The sequence below is a fragment of the Leptosomus discolor genome, chromosome 1 (assembly GCF_034619465.1).
Source record: "Leptosomus discolor isolate bLepDis1 chromosome 1, bLepDis1.hap2, whole genome shotgun sequence".
Lineage (NCBI taxonomy): Eukaryota > Metazoa > Chordata > Aves > Leptosomiformes > Leptosomidae > Leptosomus > Leptosomus discolor.
In genome coordinates, this window is record NC_141391.1 from 52409027 (window position 1) to 52423501 (window position 14475).

General features: G+C 45.3%; 1 pseudogene; it reads right to left on the reverse strand.

Annotated features, from left to right (window-relative positions):
- Positions 1-7489: 7489 nt before the first annotated feature.
- Positions 7490-12250, reverse strand: LOC147416220 (uncharacterized; annotated as a pseudogene).
- Positions 12251-14475: the final 2225 nt, after the last annotated feature.

The following is a 14475-nucleotide window of genomic DNA, read 5'->3' on the forward strand; positions in this document are numbered from 1 at the left end:
AAAAGGGCTGGTCTAATCCTTTTTCCTGTGCATGTTCTGAACAAAAGAACAGCAAGATGTATCATTGAATCCAAACTTAATTCACAAGGACATTCATTTTTTCAAATGCTGTTGAAATAGAGCATGCAATTTAAAATGCCTCATGCCAATAATGAATAGTGAGTTGCTTATTCACAATAACTATGATGACAACAAAACATTTTTGATAATATTAAAATAATTTTATATCTACATATATTTAAAAACTGGTTCATATGTAAAACACCTCAGTGCAAATAAAATCTGTTATTGTTACTTTGAGTGCTAAGGAAAAATGAAAAAAGCTTCAGTGTATATATAGCATTCTGCTGCCTGGGAATTTAACATAATGTTCATGATTAATGTTAACCATATCTTAGCTTTCATACTGGTTTTGCATTTAAACAGCCATCTTAGTTTTTACAAACAAGATCATAAACTCAGAGTATTATCTATGTGTTTGATAACTATACTGAGCTCCAGTTCATGTGCAGATGAACAGCAGCAGTTTCTTTCACATGAAAACCTCTATTTGTTCCACAAACATATTATGAATAAGTACATTAGTTTCTTTTTGCAGATGAGGAAAATAAAATGTAAAAATATTTATGTCACCCACTCAGCTAGCTAGTTGGGCACTACTAAAATGCCTAAGAGGAGACTAGTTTCCTAGGAGACAGGTTTCTCTGTTTCTTTGAGGGAGAACAATGAACTACATCTAGAAGTAGCAGCTTGTATGTGCCACAGCGTGCCCAGAAACTCGTGTCCCCCGGTCACCATTCCTAGTCTCTAAGTGCCTTGCAATCACAAAGGAAAAGTACAAATCCACATCTCCTCTCTATATGAAGGTGGCACACAAGTGATACCAGGAGTCCACTGTTTTAAACATGGCCATAGGCATGATTGCCCAACTATTTGAAACTATCGTTCCGTTTCTGGCTTTTCTTTCTCTTTGCATTCACTTCAAGTGACAGAGGAAAAGTAGTCTAATTTAGACATATCACTTAGATCCCTATGCTACATGAGAACAATCCTATAAAAAATGACTCGGGGAGGATATACACAGAATTACGTTCCTGCTGCTAGCTTCAGGAGAGATCTTGAACTCTCATACCAGATGCAGAAACTGCTTATGACTCAGCTCTGGTCAGAGCCAAGTATTGATCCACAGCGTTCTGTTTCCAGGGGAAAAAAAAAATGAAGTCAGAGGCTAACACTGTGGATTTATGAAGACACACAATCTAAAATAAAACTGGAAACAACCATAGTGAATCACCACAGAGCTATATATCCTGCCTTCTGTCTTTCCCCTTGTACATTGCGTCTCTATTTTAAAAAGTGTTCAAAATGAATCTACTTCAATGGACAAATGCATATAGCTCCTAAAGATAAAGAAGCCTACTAGCTGCAGATAATATTTTAACAGAGAATATATAAATCTTCATCATTAATATGTGTTTTTAAGTAGCTCAATATTTAAATTCCCTTTTTTGAAAATACAAACATCTTAGCCCATGTTCCTGATGAATACATGGACTTTGTACTTTATGGGGTACTTTTTCCTTATTTCAGCTTCTGTGTTTCTGTGAAATATTAATAGATAATATAGCAAACAATGTAGCCTAAACTTGACTTATGTCGTTATCCAGATCAAATTCCAGACTGCACTGAGGCTTTGGTTGTAGGTGAAGTGCAGGGATAACATCAGCACTAGTAACTCCAGCCTAGATAGAAGAACAGCCTCGAGAAATAATTGCAACTTCAGTATTCTCAGTCCTATATCTACTGTTCTTTCAAAAGTTAGGGTCAAAAGCTGATGCAAACCCTAGTTTGAAGATGCGTTGCTACACTGGTGAACTGATATCTTTACATCTTTTGTCAGGATAAACCAAGCATTTATTATTCAAGTGTTGCACTTGCATTTTTTTCTCAGAGGGCACATACTCTCCTTGGATCAGCTTACACTATAAAAGCAAATGAAATCTCACAAAACAGATATTTTTAACATTTTATCCTTCATTAGTTACAGTATCTTCCCATATGAACCTTATTCTAAGTGTGTGAGGTTTTTGTTTGTTCGTTTGTTTGGGTTTTTTGTTAATCACTCTTTATAATGGTACTGCTAAAGCCTCTGAACTACAAGATGGGGGTTTTTTATGTTAGCATGTGTAGTGGTGTCTGGCGGGTGTTGGCACGGTTTTGGTGGTGGGGGAGGGGGCTACAGAGGTGGCTCCTGTAAGAGGCTTCTAGAAGCTCCCCCGGCTCCAATTACAGACCCACGTCTGGGCAAGGCCAGACCAATGGTGCCTCTGCAAATAGCTATTTCAGAGTGAAGTAACTTGTTGATTATGGTCTTTTTATTCTGCTTGTATTGGTGAGTGAAGAGGAATGGGAGAGAGAAAGCCCTGCAGACACCCAGGAGCAGTGAGGACGGAGAAGGGGAGGTGTGCCGGAGCAGAGGTTCCCCTGCGGCCCATGCTGGGGTGGCGGCTGAGCCCCTGCAGCCCCTGGAGCCCAGCGGTGGCCCAGAGGTTGGCCTGCAGCCTGCGGAGGGCCCCGGGCCGGAGGAGCAGGGACCGGGCCCGAAGCAGCCGCGACTCCGAGGCAGCCCGCGCTGGAGCCGCCCGTCGGTGGGAGGGCGGCAGCCCCGGGAGGGACCCGCGCTGGGGGGTTCTGGGGAGCTGCAGCCCCGCGGGAAGGACTCCCATTGGAGCAGTGGGTGGAGGGCTGTCTGCCGTGATGCTGGGACAGGGGAGGACTGAGAGGACCTCTCTCTCTGAGGATGGAGGAGGAGCAGAGACACCTTGTGACAGACAGACTGTAACCCCCATTCCCTGCCCCCTGTGCTGCTGGTGGGGAAGAGGTAGCAGAGCTGAGCCCGGGAAGACTGGAGGGGTGGGGGGAAGGTGTGTTGTATTTAAGACCTGGTTTTATTTCTCATTATCCTTGATGGTGGTGGTTGTTTTGTACTAAATTGTGTTGTTATCCCCAAGTTGAGTCTGTCTTTTGCCTGTGACCATAACTGGTGAGTGAACCCTCCCTGTCCTTTGTCTCGACCCTCAAGCCTTTTTGGTTGCATTTTCTCCTCCCTATCCCTCAGGGGATGGGGTAGAGGTGAACAAGTGGCTGCGTGGTGCTTTTGGAGCCAGCTAGGTAGGCTCAAACCACGACAGCATGTCATTACAGAATGTAATACATATTATAATGATGCAAGTATGACTAGTAAGATCCTAGTTTTCAAGAAATTTGAGATACTACCAAGCAATCCTCCACTGTTTTATTACAGAAATATTATCCAAGTCGGTGCCAGAAGCACTGGTAATTGATGCACCCGAGTCACAGAAAAACATCTTATTGTTTCCTTGGTTTCTTTAGGTGGTTAAAACTGAATTTACCAAATACTTTTTTTCCATGCATCTTACCTTTCTTATCTCAGAGGCCCAGAATATAACTTAGCATAATATTCTAAAAGTGATTTATGTGCTTAGGAGTCTGAATCTCAGAAGGAAATAATGAATCTTAGGGTCTTAAGGTACTCAGCCTTTTGAAAATCTAACTTCTTGGCTTCTCTGTATAGACAGACTAAGGACTTCAGCCTTGTTCCTATGTAACTAGATAAATGAACAATGAATACGTGTCTTCTTATAGAAGGAGATGTTTTCATGTCTGGTCCTACTATGACATTGAAGCAAGCAGCCAGGAAAAGAACAGAAGCGTAATTTTGCCCCTACATCATGTCAACCAGTGGAACTGAGTCATAACCACAGTAGAAAGAACCTTATCATAGTATTTCTTATCGGCAGAACTACACAGAGCATCAACTACAAGGGGCAAAGGAGGAAAAAGAGTTTAAGCTGTGACTGAAGTGATTATCATTATGCATACACATCATGTAATCTTTATAAATACTGTGTATGAGCATAGTTTACTAGATCAAAAAGACTACATATAGACTGTGAATGTAAGCTCTTCTGAAGAAGTTAGAACTGCTAAAATAGAATCATAGAATGGTTTGGGATGGAAGACACCTTAAAGATCAACAAGTTCCAACCCCCCCTTCCCCCTGCCACATGCAGTGACACCTTCCATCAGACCAGGCTGCTCAAAGCCCCATCCAACCTGGCCTTGAACACTTCCAGGGTGGGGGCATCCACAGCTTCTCTGGCCAACCTGTTTCAGTGTCTCACCACTCTCACAGTAAAGAATTTCTTCCTAATATCTAATCTAAATCTACCCTCTTTCAGCTTGAAAACTGTACCCCTAGTCCTATCACTACAATCCCTGACAAACAGTCCCTCCTCATTTTTCCTGTAGGCACCCTTTAAGTACAGGCAGATCACTATAAGGTCTCCCCGGAGCCTTCTCTTCTCAAGGCTGAACAAGCCCAACTCTCTCAGCCTGGCCTTACAGGGAAGGTGCTCCAGCCCCCTGATCAGCTTCATGGCCCTCCTCTTGACCTGCTCAAGCGGATCCATGTCTTTCTTGTGCTGGGGGCCACAAGGCTGAATGCAGTACTCCAGGTGGGGTCTCGCAAGAGCAGAGTAGACAGGGAGAATCACCTCCCTCGACCTGCTGGCGACACTTCTTTTGGTGCAGCCCAGGATGTGACTGGCTTTCTGGGCTGCGAGTGCACATTGCTGGCTCATATTCAGTTTTTCATCCACCAGCACACTCAAGTCCTTTTCCACAGGGCTGCTTTCAATCCATTCATTGCCCAGCCTGTATTTGTGCCTGGGATTGCCCAGATCCAGGTGCAGGACCTTGCACTTGGCCTTGTTGAACTTCATGAGGTTTGCACATGCCCACCTTTCAAGCCTGTCAAGGTCCCTCTGAATGGCATCCCATCCCTGCAGTGCGCCAACCACACCACACAGCTTGGTGTTGTCAGCAAACCTGCTGAGGGTGCACTAAATCCCACTGTCCATGTCGTGGTGTCACGGTGTCATGGTTTAGGACCAGCTGGTAACAGGGCACCACACAGGCATTCACTCACCCTTCCCCCCCCGTGGTGGAATGGGGAGGAGCATCGTGAGAAAAAGGTAGAACCTCCTGGGTTGAGATATGAACAATTCAATGGAACAACACAAGGAGAGAAGAAACAACAGTGATAACAATAACACTAATAAAATAATACATACATATATATATATTTTTATATATATAGTGAATAACATACAACGCAATGGCTTACCACCCACACCCTGATGCCTGCCTTCTCAAGCTCCACATGCTCATCAGGCATTCCCCCCTTTATATACTGAGCATGACATCAGCATGATATCAAATACTGCTTGGCTAATTCGGTTTGGCTGTCAGGGTTATGCCCCCTCCCAGCTTCTTGCGAAAATTAACCCTAATCTAGTCAAACCAAGGATATTATCCACCCCTCATTCTATACCATCTAAATCATGCCCAGATCCTATACTTTCCAATTATTTATCAGTAACTTTCCTGTCCTTGAGATAGATAGATAGATAGATAGATAAACACACACACATATACAGTTATCATTCCCTTAATCTATGGGCCATCCCTCTAATGTATCCATTAATTTCATATATGACTTTGGGGTTCCATCTGTCAAGAGGTGGTGTCAGATCGTTGCAAGCTGCATCGGGAGCCTGTGTCTGGTGTATTTTGCATGGCCTATGCTCATAGTCTGCAGGTTGAAGATGTTGATCTTGAGGAAGTTGCTGGGCGCCAGTTGCTGAAGCCAGTTCAAGTTCCATCACTGATGACTCTTGCTTGGTTTCATCAAAGTCCATCCTTCATTGATTTAAGTGATTCTTACTGTAATACCACTGATATGACATACAGCAACTGTGGTAGTGATAACATACAGTGGCTGGGTTATTTAGCAATTGACATCATACAGGTTAATTCACTTGCTATTCTCACCCAGAATTAAATCCCCCTTGGGGTATGCGTCGAAATTCCCCATTTTTCTGCATCACCCACCAGGTGCACCCAGGTCCTTGAGCAAAAGCACTCCCATGGTTGGGTTTGTCATTGCCTGCAGAAGTTGTCTTTCCTAACATGTTTTTCATGTGCACTATGGGGACTTTATCCCCCTCTACAGTACATAGGAGGTTTAATTGGGCAGGGCCAGCTCAATTGGTAGATCCTGTAGTGTTTACTAACCAGGTCGCTTCTGCTAAATGTGTATCCCAATGTTCGAAGGTCCCACCCCCCATTGCTCTCAGTGTGGTTTTTAGCAGACCGTTGCATTGTTCAATCTTCCCGGAGGCTGGTGCATAACAGGGCATATGATATACCCACTGAATGCCATGCTCTTTGGTCCAGGTGTCTATGAGATTGTTATGGAAATGAGTCCCATTGTCTGACTTGGTTCTTTCTGGGGTGCTGTGTCGCCATAAGATCCGCTCTTCAGTGCCCAGGATAGTGTTCCGGGCAGTGGCATGGGGCACGGCATGTATTTCCAGCCATCAGGTGGTGGCTTGCACAGTTGTAAGCACATAGCACTTGCCTTGGTGAGTCTGTGGGAGTGTGATATAGTCAATATGCCAGGCCTCCCCATATTTGTATTTCAGCTATTGCTCTCCATACCACAGGGGCTTCAACTGCTTGGCTTGCTTGATGCACATTTCACACTCACGGATAACCTGTGCGAAAGTGTCCATGGTCAAGTCCATCTCTTACTCATGAGTCCACCTATATGTTGCATCCTTTCCTTGATGGCCTGAGCTGTCATGGGCCCACTGAGCTATGAATGAATCACTCTTATGCTGCGAGTCCAAAACCACCTGAGACACTGTAATGTTAGCAGGCTGATCTACCTGCTGGTTGTTTTGATGTTCTTCAGTGGCCCTACTCTTTGGTTCGTGGGCATCCACATTGCACACTTTCACAGCCAGGTTCTCTAGCCGAGCATTAATATCTTGCCATAATCCAGCAGCCCAGATGGGTTTACCTCTGCTTTACCAGTTGCTCTGCTTCCACTGCGGTAACCACCACCACAGAGCATTTGCCACCATCCATGAGTCGATATAGAGATAAAGCACTGGCCACCTTTCTCACTCAGCAATATCTAAGCCATCCAACTGGCTTTCACCTCTGCAAACTGACTCGATTCACCTTTTCCTTCAGCAGCTTCAGTGACTCATTGTGTGGGACTCCACACAGCAGCCTTCCACCTCCAATGTTTTCCAACAATGTGACAGGACCCATCAGTAAACAGGGCACATTGCTTCTCATTATCTGGTAGTTTATTATATGGTGGGGCCTCCTCAGCACATGTTATCTCCTCCATTCCAAAATCTTTGCCTTCTGGCCAGTTTTGGATCACTTCTGAAATCCCTGGGCAGCTAGGGCTCCCTGTTCGAGCCTGATGTGTTATCAGTGCGACTCCATGTGGCATCGGTTGCACGGTGTGTTGAGGAGACTCTTCCTTTGAACACCCATCCCAGCACTGGCAGTCGGGGTGGTAAGAGGAGCTGTGCTTCAGTTCCAATCACTCCTGAGGCAGCTCAAACTTCTTCATATGCTGCCAAGATCTCTTTTTCAGTAGAGTGTAGCAGGCCTTGGATCCTCTGTATCCCCAACTCCAAAAGTCTAGGGGCTGGGCTCGGGTATCCCCGGGTGCTTTTTGCCAGTGACTCCAGGTAGGGTCATTCTCCCTGGCTGCGATGTAGAACACATTTTTAACATCTTGTCCTGTCTGGACTGGCCCAAGGGCTACTGCATGAAAATCTACCGTTTAATTTCTTCAAAGCCTTGTCATTGTTCAGGGCCCCATCAGAAATCAATCTTCTTGAGTGTCACTTGGTAGAGAGGGCTTGCAATCAGACTGTAGTCTGGGCTATGCATCCTCCAAAAACCCACAACACCTAAGAAAGCTTGTGCTTCCTTTTTACTAGATGGTGAAGACATGGCTGCTATCTTGTTGATCAAATCCATTGGGATCTGGCAATGCCCATCTTGCATTTTATTCCTGAAAACTGGATCTCCTGTGCAGGTCCCTTAACCTTAGTTCATTTTATGGCAAAACCCACCCTCAGAAGGATTTGAACTATTTTCCTCCCTTTCTCAAAAACATATTCTGCTGTGTTGCCCCATACAATGCTGTCATCAATGTACTGCAGGTGCTCTGGAGCTTCACCCTGTTCCAGTGTAGTCTGAATCAGTCTACGGCAAATGGTGGGGCTGTGATTCCACCGCTGGGGCAGTCGATTCCAGGTGTACTAGATGCCCCTCCAAATGAAAGCAAACTGTGGCCTGCACTCTGCTGCCAAAGGGACTGAGAAAAATCATAGAATCATAGAATTTATTTGGTTGCAAGGGACCTCTAAATATCATCTAATCAAACCCCCCTACAATAAGCAGGGACATCTCTAACTAGGTAAGGTTGCTCAGAGCCCCATCAAGCCTGACTTTGAATGTCTTTGGGGGTGGGGCTTCCACTACCTCTCTGGGCAACCTGTTCCAGTGATCCACCATCTTCATGTTAAAGAACTTTTTCCTAATGTCTAACCTAAATCTACCTTTTTCTAGCTTAAAACCATTACCCCTCATCCTATCGCTAGAAACCATGTGAATACTTCTTCTGCTGCCATCTTATTGGCTCCTTTCAGGTACTGGAAGGTCGCTATGAGGTCCCCCCAGAGCCTTCTCTTCCCCAGGCTGTATAACCCCAACTCTCTCAGCCTGTCTTCAGAGAAGTGCTCCACCCCCTGATCATTTTTGTGGCCCTCCTCTGGACATGCTCCAACAGGTCCACGTCCTTCTTGGGTTGAGGGCTCTAGAGCTGGACAGAGTACTCCAGGTGAGGTCTCACCAGGGCAGAGTAGAGGGGCAGAATCACCTCTCTCAATCTGCTGGCCACACTTCTTTTGATGCAGCCCAGGTTGCATTTGCCCTTCTGGGCTGCATTTGCCCTTCTGGGCTGCAATTGTGCACTGGTGACTCATGTCCAGCTTTTCATCCACCAGTACCCCCAAGCCTTTTACCACAGGGCTGCCCTCTAGCATGTCTTCTCCCAGCCTGTATTGACACCAGCAGTTGCCCCGGCCCAGGTGCAGGACCCTGCACTTGGCCTTGTTGAACCTCATGAGGTTCACCTGGGCCCACATCTCCAGCCTGTCCAGGTCCCTCTGGATGGCATCCTGTCCCTTTGGCATATCAACTACACCATCCAGCTTGGTGTCATCAGCAAAATTGCTGAGGGTGCACTCAGTGCCACTGTCAATATCATTAATGAAGATATTAAACAGCACTGGTCCCACTATGGACATCACTTGACACCGTTTTCCATCTGGACATCGAGCCATTGACCACTACTCTCTGGATGTGACCATCCAACTAATTTCTTATCCACACAAGAGTCCACCCATTGAACCCGTATATCTCCAACTTGGAGAGAAGGATGTTGTGGAGCACCATGTCAAAGGCCTTGTAGAAGTCCAGATAGATGACATCCGTAGCTCTTCACTTGTCCACTGATGGAGTCATTCCACTGTAGAAAGCCACTAAGTTGGTCAGGCAGGACTTGCCTCTAGAAAAGCCATGTTGATTGTTTTGAATCACCTCCCTGTCCTCCATGTGCATTAGCATATCTTCTAGGAGGATCTGTTCCATGATCTTCCCAGGCACAGAGGGGAAGCTGACAGTTCCCAGGGTCCTCCTTTCTACCCTTTTTAAAATGGGTGTAATGTTTCCTTTCTTCCAGTCACTAGGGACTTCAACTGACTGCCATGACTTTTCAAATATCATGGAGAGTGGTTTGGCAATTGCATCAGCCAATTCCCTCAGGACTCTGGGATGCATCTCAACAGGTCCCATAGACTTGTGTATGTCCAGGTTCCTCAGATGGTCACGAACCTGGTTCTCACTTATGGTGGGAGGAATTTTGTCTTCCTAGTCCCCATCTTGTGGGCCATTAACTTGAGAGCTGTGAGGAGAGAGTATGCCAGTGAAAACCGAGGCAAAAAAGACCCCCTCCTAGGTAGTCTATGCCAAGGATGCACGGAGCCTCTGGGCCAGTCACAATGGGGTGTTTATGCTACTCATTCCCAGTTAGACTCACCTCAGCTCCCTGTCACTCCAGAAATACGGATGGGTTCTGCCCCTCTATAGCTTGATGACATTAGGGTACACTGTGCACCAGTGTCTTACTAGAGCCTTATGCTCCTGTTGGTCTGACATGCCAGGCCATCGGACCCACACAGTCCAGTAAACATAGTTGTCCCTTTCTTGTACATGTCTGGAGGCAGGACCCCTCTAATCCTGATCAGAATCACTCACTTCTTGTGAAAATGACTTAGAAATGCCTTCAAGAAGATCAGATGTAGGATCAGCCCTTCTACCCTGTCTGGGGAATTTCCCACTGGAAACCAGAGTGGCATCTTTCCAGGAAGAATCCCCTTTTGTGGTGGTTTTCCCCCGCAACTCACGTACTCATGCAGCTAGGACCAAAGAAGGTTTTGCATCCCACTTCCCCATGTCCTCTGCGTGGTCACATAGGTAAAACCACAGGGTAGCCCATGGTGTGTACCTTCTGTATTCCCTCTCTTGAGCAGAGGAGTGCCTGCTTCTAGTAGCTGAGATATGGGCCCATACAGGTGGGGAGTAGGACATGTTCTGAATTGCTGGGACTCCTGGGACAGTTCCTTCACAGCTGAGACACAGACCCATAGGGAAAAAGAGAGACTTCCTTCATATTGCCAGATTTGGCTAGCCAATTCATCCACTCTTTGTCCCTCACCTTCTTTCTAGGACACTACTGCCAATAAGTTGGCATACGATGATGGTGCACTTCGTAGAAAATTCTGCCACGTGGCTTGTGTGCATCAGACTTCATCTGGATCTAGAGGTACTGCCTGTTATCCAGATCATTATAAATCACCTCCAGCACAGCTAGTTCCCTCAGGTACTGGATACCTCTCTCCATGGTGATCCACTTGCCTGCATGACATGTAACATCTTCTTTGAAGGGTACCTTTCCTTCACACCTGACAGGACGTGCCTCCTGAGGCTGAGGGCTTGTGTCCACTTTCCAATCACCTTGTCAGTGCTCCCTTCCCTGGACAGGGAGCTCAGCTGCTTGGCTTCCCTGTCTTCTAATTCCAAGCTACTGGCCCTGTTATCCCTGCATCGGAGCAGCCAGGTAACACTGTACTCACCTGGATGGCGGACAAAATCTTTTTGCATATCTTGCAGCTCACTCAGGGATAGGGATTGGGTTGTTATCCCTGGTTCTGCCTCTTCCTTCTGTTCTGGTGATGACCCTGGTTCACTTTCATCTCTCACTAATCAACCGATTTCTTTGTGTACTTTTTCTTCTGTATAAGGGCAACTGATACTGGCACAGGTTGGTTCTCTGGTTCAGCTGTAGCACCTGTCAGTCTTTTTTCGGGTCCAGAGACCTTCTCTTCCCCTTGAGGGCACTGAGTAGTGTTGAGAAGGGCTCAGTAGTCATGGGCCAGGCCCCAGCAGATTGCAGTGATTTGTGTCTCTCTGGAATTGCCAGGGTGACAGCGTACCTTCTCCAGATATTTTACTAGTTTTTCAGAATTCTGCATTTGTTCAGGGGTGAAATTCCAAAACACTGGAGGTGACCACTGTCCTAGGAACTTGCCCATACTCTCCCACACACCCTGCCACTCATAAGTGTTGAGCCTCGGGGTAGATCTCTGGGTCGTATTCTTAGAAAAAAGATGTTTAACCCTAAACAAGACCTGAGACACATTTAGGAGATATAGCAATAGGAGCATGATGGCTTGGGTATCCCATGGATACTCAAAAATCTCAAAAACTGTTGTAAGGAGAGAGATGGAAGACTGGGAGAAAGTATCCCACTTTGTCTCTCCCATGGACTAGGAAGAATTACTAACAAACTCCAAGAGAAGGCACCCGAGGAATGGGCATTACAGCAATGCCACATACAAATACCAGCTTAACCACATGACTAGTAATGCAATCATAGAAGCATAGAATCATAGAATGGTTTGGGTTGGAAGGGACCTTGAAGATCATCTAGTCCAACCCCTCTTCCATGGGCAGGGTCACCTTCCACTAGACCAGGTTTCTCAAAGGCCCATGCAACCTGGTCTTGAACACTTCCAAGGAGGGGGCAGCCACAGCTTCTCTGGGCAATCCAGTGCAGCAAAACGCTAGTCCTGATCCCTTTCCCAGAGGTCACAAACATCACTGCAGGGAGTATGCAGAGCATGTAAGAATTTACATAACACCACCACGTGAACAAACGAACCAACATGGTGACGAGTGACTATTCAACTAATATAACAAATGCGTAACAAAACTGTTGTAACATGCTCTGGTCAGACCTGCTGTTATCTCAACTCTTCGGCCCCAAGTTGGGTGCCAAAAAGTCACCTAGCAGGGAACAAAGCACCTCTTGGCCACTTGTTCACCCCTCCTCCCAGTGGTGGGGTAGGGAGGAGAATCGCGAGAAAAAGGTAAAACCTCCTGGGTTGAAAGAAGGACATTTTAATGGAACAACACAAGAAGAGAAGAAACAATGATAATAACAACAATGCTAACAAAATAATATATACAAGTGACACACAACGCAATGGGTCACCACCTGCATCCTGATGCCTGCCTTCCCTAGCTGCTGCCACTCCCTGCCTCTCCTCCCTTATATACTGAGCATGACATCAGTATTGTATTGAGTACACTTTGGCTAGTTCGGTCTGGCTTTCCCGGCTGTGCCACCTCCCAGCTTCTTGTGAAAATTAGCGCTATCCTAGCCAAACCCAGCACAGACCATCCAGCCAATTCCTGATCCACCAGTGGCCCATCCATCAAATCTGTGTCTCTACAGTTTAGAGACAAGGACATCGTGTGGGATACTGTTGAATGCCTTACACAAGTCCAGGTAGATGATGTCAGTTGCTTTTCCCTTATCCACCATTGCTATAATCCCATAATGAAAGGCCACCAAATTTGCCATGTATGCAAGGTACTGATCTCCTTAGGTTCTGCAGACTGCACGCAGATAAACTTAGAGCTATATGATGTCAATATCACTCTCTTTCAAACAACTATAAAAGGGAGTGTATACATTGTAAATTTAATCACAGTGGTAATACACATTTTCTTCCTTTAATGATGCACAGCTTTTTCTGGAAAGACAGTATAAGAAATCTCCCTGTATGTTAAAAAGCAATGTTAAGAAATTCTAGTAACCTGGCATCTGTTGGTGTTGAAAATTTATTTCTGGAAAAAAGAAAAACCAAGACTGAAAAGAAAAACAAACAAACAAACAAGACACCACAACAACGATGAAAAAGAATGCGCACAATTCTCTAATACATTTAATTCTTCATGTCATCATCAGTGTAGTATCTGTGATGAATTAAAGGTGCTTTTTTGAAACCAGTATTATAGACATAAAGAAGGTGCTGAAAGGTGATCCAAACAGTACTGATCAGGTTTTCTGATTTCTATATGCTGTGAAGGATGAGGAAGTGTCTCCCCTTATAGTAACCTCAATCACAATAGTTTTTCTCTTTTTTGTTGCCCATTTCAGAACATACATGTAGAGAGGAAAAGGCCTAGCTCCTTAGGATAACACCATGGAAATCCATCGATGTACTGCAGTTCAGGGATTGTATCTGGCTTTTTAATGAATTTAGAAAACTTGAAGCACTCTGATCAAGTCTGAAGCTGGAAATCATTGCCTTCTCTAGAGAAGACAAAAGCACTTATTTGAGTAGCAAGTATTCATTGAGCAGATGCATATGGTCTCAATTGCCTTCTAAAGACACAATCTGTTTGTATCATTTATTTTGTTGCCAGATGAAAAGAGTGTAGGAGGATGTGACAGTAGTGGACAGCTCATGTGTGAGCGGTAGGCACAGGAAAATTATTTCAGTGGTAACCTTTGGCAGAGTGTTAAGAGGTAAGTTGGTACTTTCATGACTGTGACTATAGTCAGTGGAGATAAATAGATCCAAAACTCTGTTTCCAAGACTGTATGGTTAAAAAACTACATCACCCTGTACCACAGATACTATTTGCACTATTACAAATGTCTACTCCTGTGTCCAAGGCTGAGACTACCTGTGTGGACTGTTAACAGGATCTGGCCCTCACTGTCACACCTGATATTTTTCTAGGGAGACCTCCCAGACCTCAATCCTAGAAGCAAGTCAGCCTGAGCTCTCCTTGAGAGCTATTTTGTATTATGGCACTAGGGCAACATGCAGAAATTCAGGTCTCAAAGTGTGTTACCAAGGAGTTTCAGGACATTAACAAATAGCTTCTTAGCATTGTAATTGTACTGTGTCTGGCTGGGATGGAGTTAATGTTCCTTATACGTATGGTGCTGTGGTTTGCATTTGTGGCTAAACCAGTGTTGATAGCACGCTGGTTTTAACTGTTGCCAAACAGTGCTTTCATGGTGCGAACGTTTTCTCTCACACCCCTCCCCCACCAAAGAGTAGGCTGGGGACAGCTGACCTCAACTGACCAGAG